Genomic DNA, 19374 nt, shown 5'->3' on the forward strand with positions numbered 1-19374 from the left:
TTCAGCGGGTAATGCATAGTAACTCCAAGATCAGCAACTACAATTTTTAAAAGATTAGGTTTTGCAATTTAAAAAATGGTAGCGGGCACGGCGCAACTTGTTGCCCACTTGCCTTCTATTTCGATGTAATCTAAACAATATTATGATAAAAAAAATGTCCAAAAAAATTCATTAATCAAAACATGGCAATTCATTAATAGTATTTATTTGTCAATCATTAAATATTGCAGTTTTTTAATTATCTACTATTAATAAATGTTTGTATAATTTTAATGATTAGAAATTAATCAATTCATTATTTTCCTAAAGCAGCTAACTTTTGTTATTTATATAGACAGTTAATTATTTAACATCATGCAATTAATGTTTATTGATTATTTTCCACAACAAATATGATCTGCTCTTGTATTTACTGTTAAACTTGTATTTTAATTATTTATTATTAAATACTATATTTTAATTAATTACCTTTGTAGTACACAAGTCTAAAGCTAGTCTTATAAACTCAAAACATACTCTCTAATCTCGCATAGTCATCGAAATGTAATCAATCAAAATCTTTCATTGGTTCTTTTGTTTGTACTTTTGAAAAGAAAAATGGTTTTTAATCGGTTTTCTTAATCAAATCCGGTGACAATCCGATCTGAACCTGCCAGGTTTAAAAAACCTGATTCAATCAAATCTGGTTTTGACCATTGTTGACCAAATCCAATCCGGTTTTTAATCTTTGTGCACCTCTAAAGTAGATATGACCTATAAGAGTATAAGACATAAGGGGATAGTTGTTTACTTGTTGGGCTTTAAGAAGCCCATTTAATTTCAAAAAAGGGCCGATAAATTTATAGGCTTATGAAGAAAATAAAACAATTAAAAATCCAAAGACCTCTATGTCCTTGCAGCGTATGACCCCTCACACCACACCGGGCCAACAGAGAGCGGATACAAGGCTCGGTTGCCTTCTAGGGCCCGTTCTTGGACGGGCCTGAAAATAGTTCCTTTATGTGTAAATGTATATTAGAACGGTAAGATATTGAGTTACTTTTTCGAATTATAAGTAACTTAAACCCATTTTTATAACTATAAATATAAGCCCCACTAATAATATGTCTTTTTAAAATTAAAAAAAAAAACTAACTTAAGCCCATTTGTTTTGTAGCATATGTGGTTAATTCAAATATAGGGCCTAAATTATTGCTATCACAATTATCGTTGATTATTTAAACTCATTTGGCACATCCGAAATCTCAGAGATGGCTCTGGTACCATAGATCCAACAATGGATCCCGTGTTGAATATGTTCTTAGAAAGATAACTTTCGTCTAATTTATTCCCCCGACAATCCCATCACTTGAAATAAATAGACCCATATGATGTTAATTAAAAAGCATAATGTGTTTGTTTCACTTCAAATGGATAGTTGAGTAGGATCGAGTAGGTGCAAGGTTCCCAAATCAGGCAATATGAACCCACAATACCGAACCAAACGAAACAAAATCGTGCTTTCGATTTCCATTGGTCTTTGTTAATGCATGAAAACCGGACACTTGTATGCATGTAGCATGGTAATGTATTCACACCAATAATATGTACAACACACTCACACAATGTGTAACATATAGCCATACAGTTGTGATTGATGTGGCTTTTGGTAATGTCATCAGAAGTGTAGTTGTGCTAGCTTTAAAGAACATGGTCAGGAACCACAAAAGTATTTATAGTTAATAAAAATAAAATAAAAAGCATGAATATGACATAAATTATCATCCTCCAAATAATTTGTTTTTGTTAATAACAACAAAAGTAGTGTTAAGACTCCTTTTAAATATATTTCATTAAAAAGTAGGGTTTACATCAATATAGAAGGAAAACGGGCAACAAGTTGTACCGAAGGTTTACTAAGAAGGGCTATAATGGCGGGCCAACGAAGCACTCAACTGACTTCTGAACAAATTCGTTACTATGCAGAAAGATCGCTCTGGTTTAGCTCTTTCCATTTTTTTTTCTTTTCTTCTTTAATAATTAAGCTATAATTAGTGTGACAGTCATTATCCATCATAAACTTGAAATTGTTTATATTGTCTTGATAAGCAATAAGACAGTGATAAGCTATTATTAGTTCAGTTCGGTAGAACACCGATGAGAGGATCATTATTTCACAGAAGCATATGATTGCCCGTTAATCGCGAGGTGGCTCCCTACAAGTGCATGGATAGCCTCGCTGGCTCTTATATGAAAGGTTCTGGCCTCTTTAGTGACTCTTATACGAAAGTGGTAAAAGCATATCACAATTTACAACGATTGATTGCCCGCAGAACGCGTTGATACGACACGCTTTCACAGGGCTTCTTTTTGAAAAAAAGAGGACTGAGGGCTTTCCGGACTTTCTCGAAAATGAAACTTTCATGCTATAGTAATAACTAGCATGAAAATTGGAGATAGAATCCCGGATCGATTTTCCCCGTTAAAAAGTATTGATGATTTTTCCTTTATAAATTGCAATTATTGCAATGTTGGAACAAGTAACCCACAAAATAGTAGGTTTCATCATTCCTAAAGAACAAATAAGGGAACAACGACCTAAGATTTGTGGCCACACCATTACTTAAAAGAATGGACACATGTGTAGAAATAAGTGGAACATCAAAGTCTCTAATTTACTTGTTTTTTAGTGTGCTTCATTTTCCAAGCTTTTCTTAATTTTTTAATTTTTATTTTTTATTATTATCGTTATACCTTTTTTTGCATTCATATGCATTTATAGATGTGACTTTTATTTTAAAAAGTATCATAACTATATAAGTGTGTAGTTATTTATGGTAATGATGTATAAAAGAAACCAAAAAAGGTTTTTACTATAGGTGTATGTTTCAAAACATATACACAAGCTAAGAATGTCGATATCATGCGAACCACAAACCAAAAAAAAATAAACATTTTGTTATTTATAGCTTGCAATACGGCGAGGATGTTTGGGACTACAACATCGCAGCGAGTTTCGCTTGCCAAAAAGTTATTAGTGATCTCCGACAAAATTGATGGAATGACCATGAGTGAGTGATATCGGATGACACTCTTTTGATCACTTCAAAGTTCAAATCATTGCACTAACTTTTCTTAAGAAAAAGAGGTTTGAGTGCCTCTTTGTTTTGATTTGAGATCTTTTCCTATAGAGTTTTGAGTGGCTTTTTTTTAAGATGAAGCATGTTTGCTTAATAATGAAATTAGAATTTAATGAATTCACTCAAATTTCTTCATGTCAAGGACTTCTTACATCTGTTTTCTAATTGTGATGGTGTTCAATCAAAGGAATTGAATATCCACCATTCTTGCCTCCATCACAATCCCCACTGTGTAGCTCAGCTGGTTAAGGGGACGTAAGACTTGAAACAATAAAACCGATCACAAATTTCAATTTCTTTGATAACTTTCGTATCTTTCAAGTTCCAAAGTATTTAACAAATTTCAATTTCAAATTCACTTCCTTAGGCTTTATTCATTGAGATCCTATGGAATTTTTCTGCACAAAGAGTACGGATTTTGGGGGTGTATATGAATCATAGTACGTAGAAACTCGCAAGAATCGAATAACACATCCCATGTTCATTCTAGTCAGTTAATATAACACTATAACATCTAATATCGTTCTGAACATATTATTGGTTTTGAATGAAGACACAAGCCTGTCTATACAATGTCGACCATTAGTCCATTACCGAATCGAGACATTATTAATGCGATTATCAATATGGGTGCTTTTAGCCGTTACTCGGACAAACCAACCCTCCTCCAATAATAATTGTGCTATGCTCCCGGATCCCTATAGAGCAAAAGAGCTGCCTGGTGATCCCTAGGTTGCAGCGCGTTCGGTCGTTAACTCCTCGCGCCGCTGCGCCATTTCTAGGACCGGCCGACGCCTCACCTGCACAGGTACATACCAAGTGTCGGTCGCACATTCAACATAGCGTTTGAACTCATATGCCTTCCAAAACCAGGGGTCTTCGAGCCTGCTGCGTACAATTAGCCAGCCTTGCGGCAACAAAAAGGATTCTAAGCCCCCCCTCCCATGCTACGGTTCCCTGCGGTTCGAACCCGGTGCCGCATTATGTTAGGGAACCGGGCGATAATAGCTTCTCCGCATCCCAAAGCGCCCTGCCCTCCTAAGCGAGCAACACTAAGTAATCCAAGCCAGCCCACATTACTGACTGACGAAATCGTAAGAGTAAACTCTAATAAAAACTTTGGTTAATTTAGTGACTTACCACATTCCATATAAAAACAAATCCTTCAAAAGATAATATACATGAAAAACACCCATACATAATAATGATTACATAAACTTCTCATATAACCATAGATTTATTATTATTATTATTATAATATCAAAAGCAGACTTCTTTATAGTAACCCATATGGTACGGGTAAAAAGGTAACAATATTCCCAATATGGTAAAGGTATAAAGTGAAAGGCTAAAAAACGACATAGTCGCTAGGGTAAATCACCTTCACATCAATATGACCATTTTACCATATGAACAAAACCTTCACATCAATATGATCATATAGCTTACTCCGGTATAGCACTCAACATAACCTTAAAGTTACTTTTTTTACCACCAACACCACCACCACCGCCACCGCTCTTTCAACCCGATAGTTTGAACATCTGCCACCCTACTAGAGCTCTTCACCCGTCGTATTTCAAACGACGTGAAGCAGATATTATTTTTTTTAGAGTGACGGCCAGTGCTGCTGTATTTTGCCAGTGCAGCGCTGGCCTTCACTGCTAATGCAGCCATCTCCTCTGGCTGGAGGGGATGGTGCAAGCGTTTTAAAGGCAGGGCAAAGTAAAGTTGCCCTGGTTGAAGGTCCTCGTGGGCTTCGATGGGGGAAATGACGTCGTCGAAGTCCATTTCGTCCGAGTTACATATGAAGGTGGATGGGTACTTGTGGAGGGTATCGAAAACGTTGATAGGGTGGTCGAATTCGTGTAATTGGCCGTCGGGTAAGATCAACTTTCCCGTGGCTATTGGGGTTGAGTGGCAAGAAGTGCAAGCACCCATGGTTGCATGAGAATATAGGGTGGGTGGGTGGGTGTATATAAAGGGGTGGAATGAAGATAGCATTGTGAAATGAACCACATGACAAGTTTGTGAATCTTTAGATAAATAAAACATTCATGTTTTTAAGATAAACTTTATAAGTGAATAATCTAAAGAGAGCAATGATAGAATCTTAAAGAACCACATGCATGACAGGTTGGTAAAAAATCCTAGATAATAAATAATAAAACATTTCAGTTTTTAAGATAAAAAGAATGATTTAAAGAGAATAATGACTATTAAAGAACCACATGACAAGTTGGTAAAAAAAATTCCTAGATAAATAAACATTCATGTTTTAAGAAAAAAGTAAATAATCCAAAAACAGAAAAATGCCAAAATCTTAAGGAAAATGTAATTGGATGTTTAGTATTTAGTGTTTAGAATTTAAATTAAATGAATTAAGATGACTTAATTTGAAGAAAGAAAAGTGTAGCTCATGCATCTTTATAGAGAAAACGAAATTAGTTTGAGACGTGTATTAGAGGAAAAAAAAGGCCGTCAAAGTTAATTTGGGAGCAAAATTTATGTATAAAGGATAGATAAACCGTCTATGATTCTTTGTCTTGATATTCAGTCTATTATAAAACTATTTTTGTTCATGTTTTACGCGTTTACAGATTAAAATTTAAAAGCGATGCTGGTTTTAAATTTGGTCTCTTTTTATCACAATTGCTCCAAATATCTAAGAATTTGCTCCAAGTTAAGTATTTTTCGATAAATATAGATCAATAATCTTTCTTCACTTCAAATTTCTTGATTTGTTTAATTGTTTAATTTCTTAAAACTATTTTTTGTTTCTTTTTTGAGATGACATCTCATATGAGAGGACAACACAATGCCTTATAATTTATGTGGCTACAAAATTTACTACCAATAAAACAAGAAAATAGAAAGCAAATGCCTTTATCATTATAATAAATTGTTAGGTAACATGTCCCTATAATCATTATCATATTTATAGTTCTCCCAGATAATTTTTTCTTCTATGCATTTTGAACACTAGTTGGTCCAATTCTATATAAGCATCCACCTTAAACAGCTGGTCCAGTTCTATCCAATTTAGATATACCAAAATGCTACAACTAGAGCTAGCAGCACGCTTATGTTTACTGAGTTGAAACGTCTGCTCGAACTCGTATTGTAAAACGCTTGTGATTTGACTAGTTAACTGTTAAAATTGTTATTTAGTATTTAAGGGAAATTAATATTAAAATCAGTATTCAACTTAATATTAGGCGATCTTTAATGGGCTCATATATCATTTCATATTACCTTATCTATAAATGAAATTAAATTATAGGGACAATGGCAAATTGACAATGCATATTTACACCATCTTAGTATTGAATTGCGAATTTATATTTACGGATTGTTGTCCATTTACTTGTCACTTCATTGTAAATCATTAATATTACATAAAAAGGGGCAAATACAACTCCAACCACGTGCCTGCTATAATTTACGGATTACCCTAATGGAATTGGTACCAGGTATCGAACACAAACTCAGACACGTTTGTTATTGAGAAACTTCACAAAACTCAATTGCTCATATTACAATCTCCTAAACCCCAAAGCACAGATATTTATAATCTAACCTATCACGTTTATACTACAAATAGGATTGCTAAATAATAGGTCCTGATAATTATACTAACAATTAAATCTAAGCACATTGAATTGTTTATAGTTATCCACTCCTTAAATCATGTTTACTTAGGCTTGCACGCCAAGTAACGCTCTTGACCCGAAATTCCCAACAATCACCCCAGAATTTCGAACTTGAAACTGACAAGTCTTCAACTCCAAGTAATTCCTGCATCTCCTTGAATTTGATTCTCCCAAGAGCCTTCGTCAAGATATCGGCACATTGCTTAACACCACTAACATGCTCGAAATTGGTATCAGAGATCGAACACAAACTCAGACATGTTTGTTATTGAGAAACTTCACAAAACTCAATTGCTCAGATTACAATCTCCTAAACCTCAAAGCACGGGTATTTATAATTTAACCTATCACGTTTAGACTACAACTAGGATTGCTAAATAATAGGTCCTGATAATTATACTAACAATTAAATCTAAGCACATTTAATTATTTATAGTTATCCACTCCTTAAATCATGTTTACTTAGCCTTGCACGCCAAGTAACGCTCTTGACCCGAAATTCCCAACATACCCAACCTTAGATTTTGAGGTTGGGTAATATGCATTTAAGAAGTCAAAGGGAAAAATATGTGATTGTCCCTAATTATAACTTGTAAATATTAAAATTTGAGTTAATTTAAAAGCCAAACAATCGATGCTGCCCTGACTCAAGCTCGTTTCCTTACATTTTAATGTGCTTTTTAGTGCAAATTTGTAATGTTTTGTTGCTAATTGTATAGTTAGTAAGTTTACAAGGAACTATATAAATGAAACCGATGTGAAAAGATCAAGACAGAATAAAGGCAATATGAACAGTATGGACCAACCTTGTTGACCACACAAGCACACCGACGATATGCAAAAAATCAATTGTGAATTCGCAATACATCTCGAAGCTCTTAAAACCTAAAGTTTTACCTATATAAAAAGTTTGGTGGCTACAGCGAAGAAGCTTGTTTTTGTCGACGTCTAACCCACCATTAGAACTAAAATAGAGGATAAAGTCGATACCTTGGTAAAAAGTTAAAGATTTGGATGTAATTATTAAAACTCTATAACTTTAGAACTAAAGTAATTATTATTACACTATGCTTAAGTACTCGGTTGGCTACACTTCATTTCAAGTTTCAAGCCACACGTTGCATAATTTGTATGTCTAGCTTAAAGCTTAAGAAGACATATAATATATAGATTTGTATATTTAATGTGTTTTGTTTATTATAGTCTGAGCTAACTTAGAGTTATTTTACTCTTTTCTTGTAGGTTTCTTTATGTTATGTTTATGTGATTGTAACATCTAGTGTTTCTATCAAATACAAATAACTTTTATCGTGAGAAATGTACAAACAACTAGAGTAATTCTTATCACTCTATAACTTTTGAACTTGAGTAATTATTATTACACTATATTATTAACATATGTAATTTAGTTCGAAACCATAATTACTTTTATTATTTATATGTTTAGTAGGTTAATTTTATTTGTACTAGATCACACCCATAACATCTATACATGTTAAAACAATATGAAGTTAATTAAGTACCAGCCTCTATTCAAGGCATGACAGGTTGTGTATATAGGGTAGAGGTGCACAAATCGGTTTTTTTGAAAAAACCGGTTCGGTTATTAACCGGACCGGTTTTTTTTATCCAGAAAAAAACCGGTTCGGTTAATAACCGGACCGGTTATTAACCGGTTTTTATCAATGAAAACTCTAACCGGCCAAACCGGTTTGGACCGGTTTAGAAACCGGTTAGAACCGGTTATTAAACCGGTTTTTTTATAACCGGTTTTTAATAACCGGTCTAACCGGTTAACCGGTTTTTTTTTTTTTTTTTTTTTTTTTTTTTTTTTTTTTTTGCTTTAGGGTTTAGGGTTTAGGGTTTCGTTGTTAGCATTCTTTGCTTGGAAGATTAAAAACACATAACTTTCATTTATAGCTTTTACATTAAAAATACAAACATTAAATCGTTATCGCATATTCGTAACTCAAAAATACAAACATTAAAGAATGCTTAGACACGATTACATTAACAAGTTGATGTTTGTTACTCATTTTCTTCGCTACCCGATCCCGAGCTATTCCTTAGGTAATCGTCGTACGCGGCTTCTTCATCGGTCATTGGTTGAGTGTGTCCTTGATTGACCTCGTCTTCATACAAGGCCGCCTCATACTCCATTTCCCCCTCGAGTGAGCGTTGATGTTGTGCCCTATCTAAAGAGTCCAAGTAATCCTTGTAGCAAATCGACATCTCTACAGCTGGTGGAGTGAGTCGAGTCCTCCTAATCGATATAACCCTGCCAGAAACAGAAAAAGCAGACTCCGAAGCTACCGTGGAAGCTTGGACCGTTAGTAAATCTTTGGCCATGGCGGCGAGGATCGGAAACTCATCCTCCTTACCTCTCCACCAAGCCAGCAAATCAAGACTTCTAAATTCATCCGGAGTCATGTGTTTCACAAAGTTGGTACCACCATACCTTCCAAGTTCACTGCTTGGGGTGTTTACCCTTTGACGTTTACCGGCGTCTTCCCAAATCATGTAGTACATCCCCATTTCAAGGTCGGTTTGGGATTGGGATTGGGCAACAGCTCTTAACGAGTCATGAATTTGGGAAGACGACCCGTGTTTTGTAAGGTAAACATCATACATGTTTGCCAAGGTGGTGTTGAAAGCATTCTTTAAAGTTTGGTTATAATGGGGGTTTTGATCGTCGTTTAACTCTAGCTCATCACAAATTTTTTCTATTAAAGCTTCAACACCACCAACATTGATGCAAGGGTTTAACGCAGCCGCACAGGTCAAAACAGCGGGTAGTTGTTGAAAATATTTTCTAAATTTTTCTTTCATTTTTGCACCCATATCAAAATAAGGTGCACCCCTACAATGAATTTCAGTCAACTTTGTGCACATGACAGCAATTTTTGGTAAAGCAATGGGGCTTGTTGGATAGTAAACCCCAGATAAACTAGTTGTGCAAGATTTAAAAATTTGAAGAACCTCCGTAACGATCTCAATCAATAACCAGTTTCTAGGATCGTACGGTGCACATTTACCCCTATTTGACAAAATTTGATGAAACGCAATTAACGATTGTTTTTGTTGGATGGCTTTCTCAAACATTTCACAAGTCGAGTTCCATCTTGTTGGACAATCCCAATTAGGCCCCAACCATTGACAGTTAGCTTCTTCACAAAATTTTTTGTATCTTGAAAATGTTGAATTGTTGCTAAAAACATCTCGTAACATTCTTTTAAAATTGTTTCTTTGCGTTTCGATCACGTTTAACCCATCTTGCACGGCCAAGTTGATAATATGTGCAATGCATCGGCTATGAAAAAACGCTCCATCACAGATAGGTTTATACTTTAATTTTAAATGGCCAACCGCGGCCGTATTGTTGGACGCGTTATCAAACGATATTGAAAAGATTTTATCTTCAATCTTGTATTGTCGAATGACTTTATCCAAGAGTTTAAAAATATTTCTACCCGTGTGCGGGTAATCAAACAATTGAAACGCAACGGTTCGTTTCATCATTTGCCACGACCGGGGGTCAACCCAATGAGCCGTCACACAAATGTATGAGTCGGGCGAACCATTAGGTACCGACCACACATCCGTTGTTAAGTTCACACCAGTTTGTAAGTTTGAAAAGTATGAAATTAGTTCGGACTTAGCGTTTTTCCATGCTTTAAGACAATCTCTTCTAAGGGTCGAACGACTTACGTGTTGGTAGCGTGGTTGAACATACTTTTGCATCATCTCCGTGAATTGAGGGTTGTCGAAGTGGTTGAAAGGAAGTGATTGTTGAATCACAAAGTTGCCAAACTGTTGACGTACCGCTTCAAGGTCGTACGTAAACACCGTTCCTTGATTCGTCATCTCCGGCTGCGAACTACTTCCGGATTCGTCCTTCAAGACCTTGCAAGAGGGCTTTTCTACATGAGCTCTTAAACTGGAGTTTGCTTCTTTGTTATAAAACTTCAAACAATGTTTGCATCTAGCTTTTTGGGTTCCGTTAGACATTTCGCATAGGTCGAAATGTTGCCAAATATCTTGGTTTCGTTTCGTGGGGATGACCCGAACGACGGTTTCTCCCGTGTTCGAGGCACCCATGTTGACCGATGAAGCAGCACTTTGGGAGGCCATGATAATCGACTACGAATTAAGAGTGGTATACTCGAGTATGAAATAAACGACTACGAAAGAAGAGCGTTTGGAGTTGTATAATCGCGTATGAAATAAACGTTTAGAGCGTTTGGAGTTGTATAATCAAGTGTGATCTAACCAATACCCAACCTAAACTATATATAGATGTTTGTGGGGGTAAAATGGTAAAAAAACAAAAAAAAAACGGCTAAAAAACGGTCAAAAAAAAAAAAAAACGGCTATAAAGCCGTTTGGTAACGTTCGAAAACCGGTTTAACCGGTTAACCGGTTATTAAAAAACCGGTTAACCGGTTTTTTTTTATAACGGTAATAAACCGGTTATTTTAAAAACCGGTTAACCGGTTTTTTAATAACCGGTTATTTAAAAAAACCGGTTTTTTTTATAACCGGTTATAAAACCGGTTTTGGCTCCAAAACGTATAACCGATACGTAAACCGGTTACGTAAACCGGTCAAACCGGTTTTTAAAAAAACCGGTTTTTAAAAAACCGGTTTCCGGTTGAACCGGCCAAACCGGTTCCGTAACCGGTTTTTTTGAACACCTCTAATATAGGGGTGTTGGGGGTAGGGGTTTGGGGGGTGTGTGGGGCCGGGCTCAGTGGGCCCATCATTTGTATACAATATCACTCTCTGAAGAAGGTTTCCGTCGTGTTGCTGGTTTTGGGGTGCAGCATTTAACTCCTTCCAAACACGTTTTCAAAGCATTATTTATATTTTACATATATATGATTAGGGTGGTGATTATGGATGTAATATATTCATAATCAAGAATAAATTATATATTTTTAATAAGATTAAGTGTCGTATTTATACTATGTCGTAATGTCACATTTCTCTTTAGGTATTGGAAATTAAAGATATAGTTTATGGTTTCTATTCATACCGTCATAATTTCATGCGATGATGGATGTGCGTTAAATGTTATATAGTTAAGTTTGAACAATTAAGCCATTGTAAGACTGGCTCAGATAGCAGAGGTGCAGGCCTCTTAGAGGAGAGGAGTAATTATCGTGTAATTTAGGAGCTGCTAATTAATAAAGGCAAATTGGATTTTAATAATTTTAACTTAATGCAGTTAGCTGGTAATAATCATAACTTAGAAAGTAGTTATCAACGGTCCCAACTTTCACACCATTTGTTTTCACTGGACATCCGTTAAAAAAACTTACCGACATTAAGTTTTCTCCAAATTTTAAACTGATATTTTAGGCCTTTTGATTGGAATGAGATATGAGTCGATTGATGTAAAACTTACCTAAAAACGGTGGTCCAAATGACTAAAGGATGCTTCAATTTCGGTGTATAAATTTTCAATTAACAAAAATCAAGCTATTTGGAGCATTGTTTTGAGTTAAGTTTTACATCAATCGATTCATATTCTCATTCCGATCAAAACCCTTAAATATCAATTTGAAATTTGAAAAAAACTTAATGCCGTTAAGTTTTTTTTAACGGAGGTCCAATGAAAACAAATAGTATGAAAGTTGGGCCGGTGACATCCAATTTATAAGTTAGGATTATTAAGCAACTGCATTAAGTTGAGATTATTAAAATCCAAATTGTCATTAATAAACAATTAACTATTACATCCCTTTGTTTAAAAAGAAACATATATAACTCAAAATCTCCATGAGAACACCTATTTCTTAAACCTTGTTGATCTTCACCTGATTTCATCTATGATTTAAAAATTATAATATGTCTGTGGATATATATTTTTAATTATTGGGACCTCCTTTTGTCTACTTTTAACCTTGTAATTTTATTGTATTTGTCGTTTATTAATCATTTAGCTTTTAAATGATCAATGAATCTTAAAATTTTTTACACATAAATAGTTTTGTTTGTTAATATCAGAAAGAATCCAAAACACAATAAGACATATCAAGTTATGGTGAAAGATTAACTACTCATTTAAAATAAGTGTTGTTAGGTGACATTAAATTTCCTTTCTTTTTTTCACTTCTTCGCTCGAATATAACATCGATCAATGAAAGAAAACATTGGATACAAGAATATAATTGGTAATATGCCCAATTAGTTTTCATCGTTAATCTGTCAGTCATGCGTTATCGATGATACATTACTTAAGACCTAAACTTTATGCGTCCTATGTCCATAACTTTTTAGGGCGTGTTCGTTTCACAAAATGTAATGGAATTGGAATTGACATAGGATTTGAAATTGGATTTGAAATCCGAACATTTCAATAAGAATTGGAATCGGAAAGAATTGAAATCCAATTCCATTCTTGATATGTTCATTTGACAAATGAATTGTAATCTATCACCAGAAATGACTCGAAATCGTTTTTTTTAACGATGATAGCGGCAGAAACATTTTAGTTTTTTTAGGTTTTTTTAATTTTATTTATATTTTGCGTTATGAGTTTTTTTATTGTTTTTAGGGGTTTTTTATTAAAATCAAAAACCCCTAAAAAATAGTCAAAATAACAAAAAAAAATCATTACTCAAAATATAAATCAAAAACAAAAAAATAAAAAAACTAAAATGTTTTATTCGTTGTTCTCGTAAAAAAATCTCTAGAAAATATTCCAATGAATTCAAGCCAATGAATTCACTTGAAATCCTCCACATTTTGGTAGGATTTGGAATCCCTTTATTTAAAGGAATTTGAAGGAATTGAATTCCATTTCAAATTTCAATTATTTGGTAATCGAATACACCAGAATAGAATTAAGATTCTAATTCCAATAAAGCGAACACGTCATGTCATGGAATTTTAATCCCTTTGAATCCCACAAATTATGTGAAACGAACGCGTGAAAGTTCCTTGATTTAGAAAAGTGAAGCAACTTGACTATACTAAAATACTTTCAAGCTATATTATATGCTTTTAGAATGCTTCAATTTATTTTTATGATAAGGTTTCTTGAGTCGGTAGGTCCAACTTTTTGTGTAGTATAACTTTTTAATACTAGTGTATTCTCTTTATCTTGTATGCCAATGATCTTTAGTTGCATGTTAGTTGTTACACTTTTGAAGTAAAGATAGCTAGAAAACCATTGTCTATTTATTATTTAAACATTTTATGTCAACTTGGATGTCAATTTGATATGACATATTAATTATGATGCATCAATAATCATTGTAATGTTTAAATAATATTATTATTCATTTACTACAATATATTATATACAAATGAATATATAGTAGTTTTGGAAGCAGATATTTGTATATAGTAGTTTTACTACAATAGGCCACGAAGCTCGTGTGGAAGGTGACCACGAGGCATACATTGACAGACCCAAAACAAGTGACCCGCCCGCTGAAAGCACCCGTTTATTCCTGTTAATAATTTCTAGTGTCAGACCAATGGGCCTGTCTTAATGCTAGTTGATCCCAATGACCCAAAAACCTTTAAGAATCGGGCCCACTAGTAGTGTTGTTCATAACCTCATGGGATATTGTAAAATGAGTTAGGTATTCGGGGTAACCCAATGCAAAAGGCGATTTTGTACGCCTGCAATCGTAGATAGTGTTAGGTAGCTCAAGCCCACTATATCTTGTTTTGGGGAAAACCCATTGCCCAAAGGCCTATTAAGGTAAAACCTGGTTGGAATCGAATTCGAACTTGAGACCTTGCGATCTTCAGTTGGAAAATCTTCGCTTCTTCTCCAATGCCAGTTGAGCTAAAGCTCATTTGCATAAGACGATTATATATATGATGATTGTTTAGAGTATCGTAGTGATTTCATAAAAAAAGTGAAAACAATACTGTCACGTATGTAAAAAAGGCCCGCTGAAAATATGTGTAATGGTTTTACATATCCCGTATAAATAAAACAATATTTAAATTATATTAAAAATAAATAATAAATAAAATGAGTGATGATGATTGCTTGAAAAATCATGGGTTCCACCTGCTTTCTTGAAAAACGTTGTCACCCCAGAGAAGCCCCAAATGGCAACACCCAAATTCAAGAATGAACGTAGTGGTGCTGGGGCTTTTCAAGCTTAGGTGGCAACGGGGCATTACCCCATTGGCCATTACTTACCCTCTTAACAATCATCTTATTTAATTATGAGTTTAGACACTCTAAACTTTATAACTCTTAGTTCAATAAAATTTATAGAATTTGGTGTCAGATTTTTCAGTTTTATAACGATTTAGTTTCCGACATAACATATTTCATTTACAAAGTTTTTGCATCACCCTTAACACCTTCAAACTTTCACCATTCACCAAACACATTTACAAAAGAAAATTTCTATTACTTGGTCTCGTTTTAGTATTTTACTTTATATATTTAGTACAAAACCCACAGTAAAAGGAATACAAGGAAGAACATTGGGTGCTTAGGTCCAGTGGACTCAAACTGGGCCTAAATATTTAACCCATTAATGCTATATCTTTGGATTGATTTGTTTATGCCCATCTTAGAATTAATATGCAGGGCCTTACCAAAAATTACTCGTAAACTAAACAAAAATGAAAACTGAAGAAACACTAAGTGACCCGGGGCAGATTACGGATAATCTGGGGGTTAAGTAATGTTTCCCATGAGGATGAGGTCCAGCAGAGAAGGTTGTTCTTCAGGTGACCTGCAAAACAGACACCGTAAGCTCGTCACTAAGAAGGGGGGGGGGGGGGGGTTCCTCCTTGTGACCATCCTCTGGCGTGAGAATCAGACTAGATTGCTCTGAATATAAGTGTATATTGAGAGATTGCTAGATAAGATAAGATAACGAGATATCAGATGATGTCCTTACCATTCCAAGGTGTTGGAGTATTTATAGCCGAAGGTAGGTTTCCTAGAAGGTACAGCCGGCTGAATAGTATTCCTGTTCTACCAACAGTGGAGTACGCACAGGCCATGCTGGTTGGTGAATAGACTACGGCCGACAGTAACAAGGTCGGCTGTATACTGTTCCTTTACTGCCGGCTATGCACTGTTCCACCAACTGTAGGCTGCGCACGTCCCATAGTAAGGGTTGGTGAGTAGGCAGCGGCTAACAGTGACAAACAGTACTAGAGGGTGCTCCTCCTCGTACTGTTGTCGGTGAGCTGTCACCATGTGATTGGTTCATGGGCTGCTCTGGTCAGATCGTCTGTTCTGCCCATACCTTAGTAGGTATAGTACAAAAGATCTTCCAGAAGCATACGGACTGGCTCATTTAGGCGGGATTATTCCCGCCTTGCTCATTCCTTCATGTGACTACTGAAGTAGCTAGTGCCTTGTGCGTGTAGCCTTGCTGTCAGTGCGGGTAGCCTTCCCTGATGGCTTGTATCCGCAACTGCGGGAACAAGCGGGGTACTTCACCATTGGGAGGCTTTCCCTGCGGGTACAGCTGGCGTACTGCGCGTAAGGTTTTCTCTGAGCATGGTGGGTCCTGCGGGAGCAGTTGGTCGTAGCGCAGACGTCCCTGTTCAAGGTGAGTCTTGCGGGTCCAACTGGGCTCTGCTGGGACCTACCTCTTCAAGTCCCCCCAGTCCAATGTTCTTCTCATGAATTAATAATAAGTGAGGTGAACTTTTGGACTAGCAAGGGGTTTTGAAAAGGGTTTTTAGTTTTAAGGTTTTCCGTGGGGATTCTTCCCGCGGTTTTCCTGATGTCACGCAGAATTTCCCGACTTTTCTGCTTGATCTTTGGGTATGAAGCGGGTAGGTTTGTAACCTCCTCGCAAGTCAGGAGCGTTGAGTCCCACTTGTGGATTCTCCATGGGGTTTTGGTTGTTTTCAACATAGTGATCAATTATGCTAAAACCACCAATTCCATCTTGGAGTTTCAAACAATATAGTTCTCGACGTTCCCGTCATGCGGGGATGTTATTCCCGTTTCCGCAAGCATGGCCCAGAAGATCCTTCTTGGTTTCAATTCCCTGCGGAGTGCTAGGTATGTGAAGGGTTTCGCCTTGACACTGTACCCGCACTCGTCTTATAGTTACTTTACTTCTAAGGTATTCCTGGCTTCAATTCCCTGCGGGTGCTAAGTATGTGAAGGGTTTTGCCTTGACACTGTACCCGCACCCGTCTTATAGTTGCTTGGTTGCCTAGGTATTCATGGCTTCAATTCCCTGCAGGTGCTAAGTATGTGAAGGGTTTTGCCTTAACACTGTACCCGCACCTGTCTTACAGTTACTTGGTTGCCAAGGTAAGGGGTATTTTCCCGCCTACTTTTGAATCTTTTTTGAATTTTTTGAAATTCGAAGAGTTGGTGAAAGGATAAGAACAGTCCAAACCTCTGAAACGTCGTGCGACGGTTTCTTCTGACTGTATCAGGACGTGCAGGAAGTTATGGTGACGTGACAGTACATGGTCATTCCAGACGCTTTTTCAGGCGCGTGGGCGCGATTTTTCGGGCGCGTGGCCGCGAAATTAATGGTACGCGTCCTTTCAACAGTTGTTGCCAGCTTGCTTTTTGCCACGTGTCATAGTTTTATTGCACCTTCGATTTCTCTCTCTTCCGCATTAATTTCATCGCATTAATTGCGATTAGTATATAAAGGGGGAGAGAGTTCTTTGTAATCCACACTTTCACTTTTCTCTTCATCTTCAAAGCGATTTCCAGCGAATACTCAACTTTTCAGTCGAGCATTCTCTCGAAATCGTTTTCTTCTTTCATCTGCAAGATGTCTTCTCACGATCTCGAAGCTACAGCCCAGGAGGCTGGGGTGTTCACCGATGACAAGAGTACTGCTGGCGAGTGCCAGTGTGCTCTGCCTGTCAATCTGTACCAGTACATCGTCAGGAAGTTCATGCTCGAGTCTCTCGAGCCTGAGTTTCCTGAACCCCATCAAACGGTGTATGATGCCCCCAGAGGCAAGATCGGGGTATATGCTGCATTCTTTGTTTATGGGAATCTTAGGTTCCCATTGACAAAGTTTGTCTACCGTGTCCTGGAGAGGCACGGTGTGCACCTGACCGAGGTGCACCCGATGGCGATCGCGAAGATTCGCCACTTCGAGTGGGTGTGCCGGATTCTGGGCATTGAGCACTTCGTCGACCGCCTGATGACCTTCTACTCTTGGAGGTGCATCTAGGGGTGGTATACGCTGATAACCCGGATTAAGGGTTTAAAGATTTGCGCAACCGAGCGCAGTCTTCGCTCCTGGAAGCGGGAGTTCTTCTTCATCTCCGCCCGTGCCATCCCCCTTGCCATGAAATTTAAGAATGGGCAAGCTCTCCCAAGCCTTCACGCCTCCAACTACCAGGAGGCGGAATGGTTCTCGAAGATATCCCGGGTCCAATCTCCGGTTTACCGGTTTGCGGAGTCCGGGATGGTGATGCTAGGGATGAGCCGGGTGTGGAAGGATGCGGATGCACGAAAGATCCCGATCGTCCTCGAATACGGTTTGAACTCTGTTCCTTACGGTATGCTCTGTTTCTTTTTGTTGATTTAGAATCTCTTCTAACTTCTTTCCTGTTTATTTCAGAGGGGAACGACTTGCAGTCGCTCCTGTATCCGCGGGAGGCTGACGGTCCCGCTCGGATGGGTACTCGTGCTCTAGATGAGAACGAGTTGCCCATCATAGAACAAACGGCGGATCGGTTCGTGGAGGTCTACCCGCCAGGGCACGAGATCCTAAGCGCCAGGCGGCCAGGTAAGGCGCTATTCAACCCTCGACCCCTCAATGTTGAAACCTCTGCTGGAATTCCTCTAATCTTATGTTCTGATGAGGAATCCGCAGATGGTCCTCCGTTGGTGCGGAAGAAGAAGGCCGCCGGCGGGAAGGGGAAGGAGAAGGTGGCCTCCACTGCCGATCCGGTACCTCGGTCTGACTCGGAGGCCGAGAGCGAGGAGGTGGCGGGGAACCCCGGTGGTGAGAAGACCACTGCTCCGGAGGCTGTGACGACTGTCACCTCCGGAGAGCCCTGGATGACGACGGTGAGCGGCGCAAAGAGGCCGGCTCCATCGGGTTCATCCCCGCCTGTCCGCACTTTCAGGCTCAAGAAAACCCGTAAGTACAAACTTTATTTTTAACTTCGTAGTTTTCCATCTTTAATACTTTTCTTTGTGCAGGCGTGGATGTTGACGCATTCCAGGGTGGAGCAGGGAAGAGTACCCCTCCGCCCATGACGGTAGGCTTGGTCAGCCTTCCTGAGGCGACGACCCAGGCGGCTGCGCCTGCTTCCGCTGGTTCAGTTGCTCAATCCATTGAGCCAACTGTTCCAGCTGTGATGACATCACCGCCGGCTGTCAGTGCCATTTTTACCACATCTTTCACTGAGCCGGCGGTTACTTTTGCTGCGGATTCCGCAGCGGCGCCCGCGGCGGCCTTTACCATGCCTCCTCCGTCATCGGCAACGACGGCCGATCCTTCAGGTATGCATGGGGCTTCTCGCCAACCTCTGCCTCCTTCCCATCTACCTGACCTCTTGGACGGATTTCCCTTGGGTTCAGGTGATGGGTTTGGCGGCTATCGGCCTGTTATTGACCCTACAGGTGCGTAGGGTTCTTTTGGCCTATTTGTTTTTTTTTTTTTATC

This window comes from Bidens hawaiensis, unplaced genomic scaffold (assembly GCF_021521415.1).
Source record: "Bidens hawaiensis isolate Kalapana, Puna unplaced genomic scaffold, B.hawaiensis_p1.1 tig00032765_1, whole genome shotgun sequence".
Lineage (NCBI taxonomy): Eukaryota > Viridiplantae > Streptophyta > Magnoliopsida > Asterales > Asteraceae > Bidens > Bidens hawaiensis.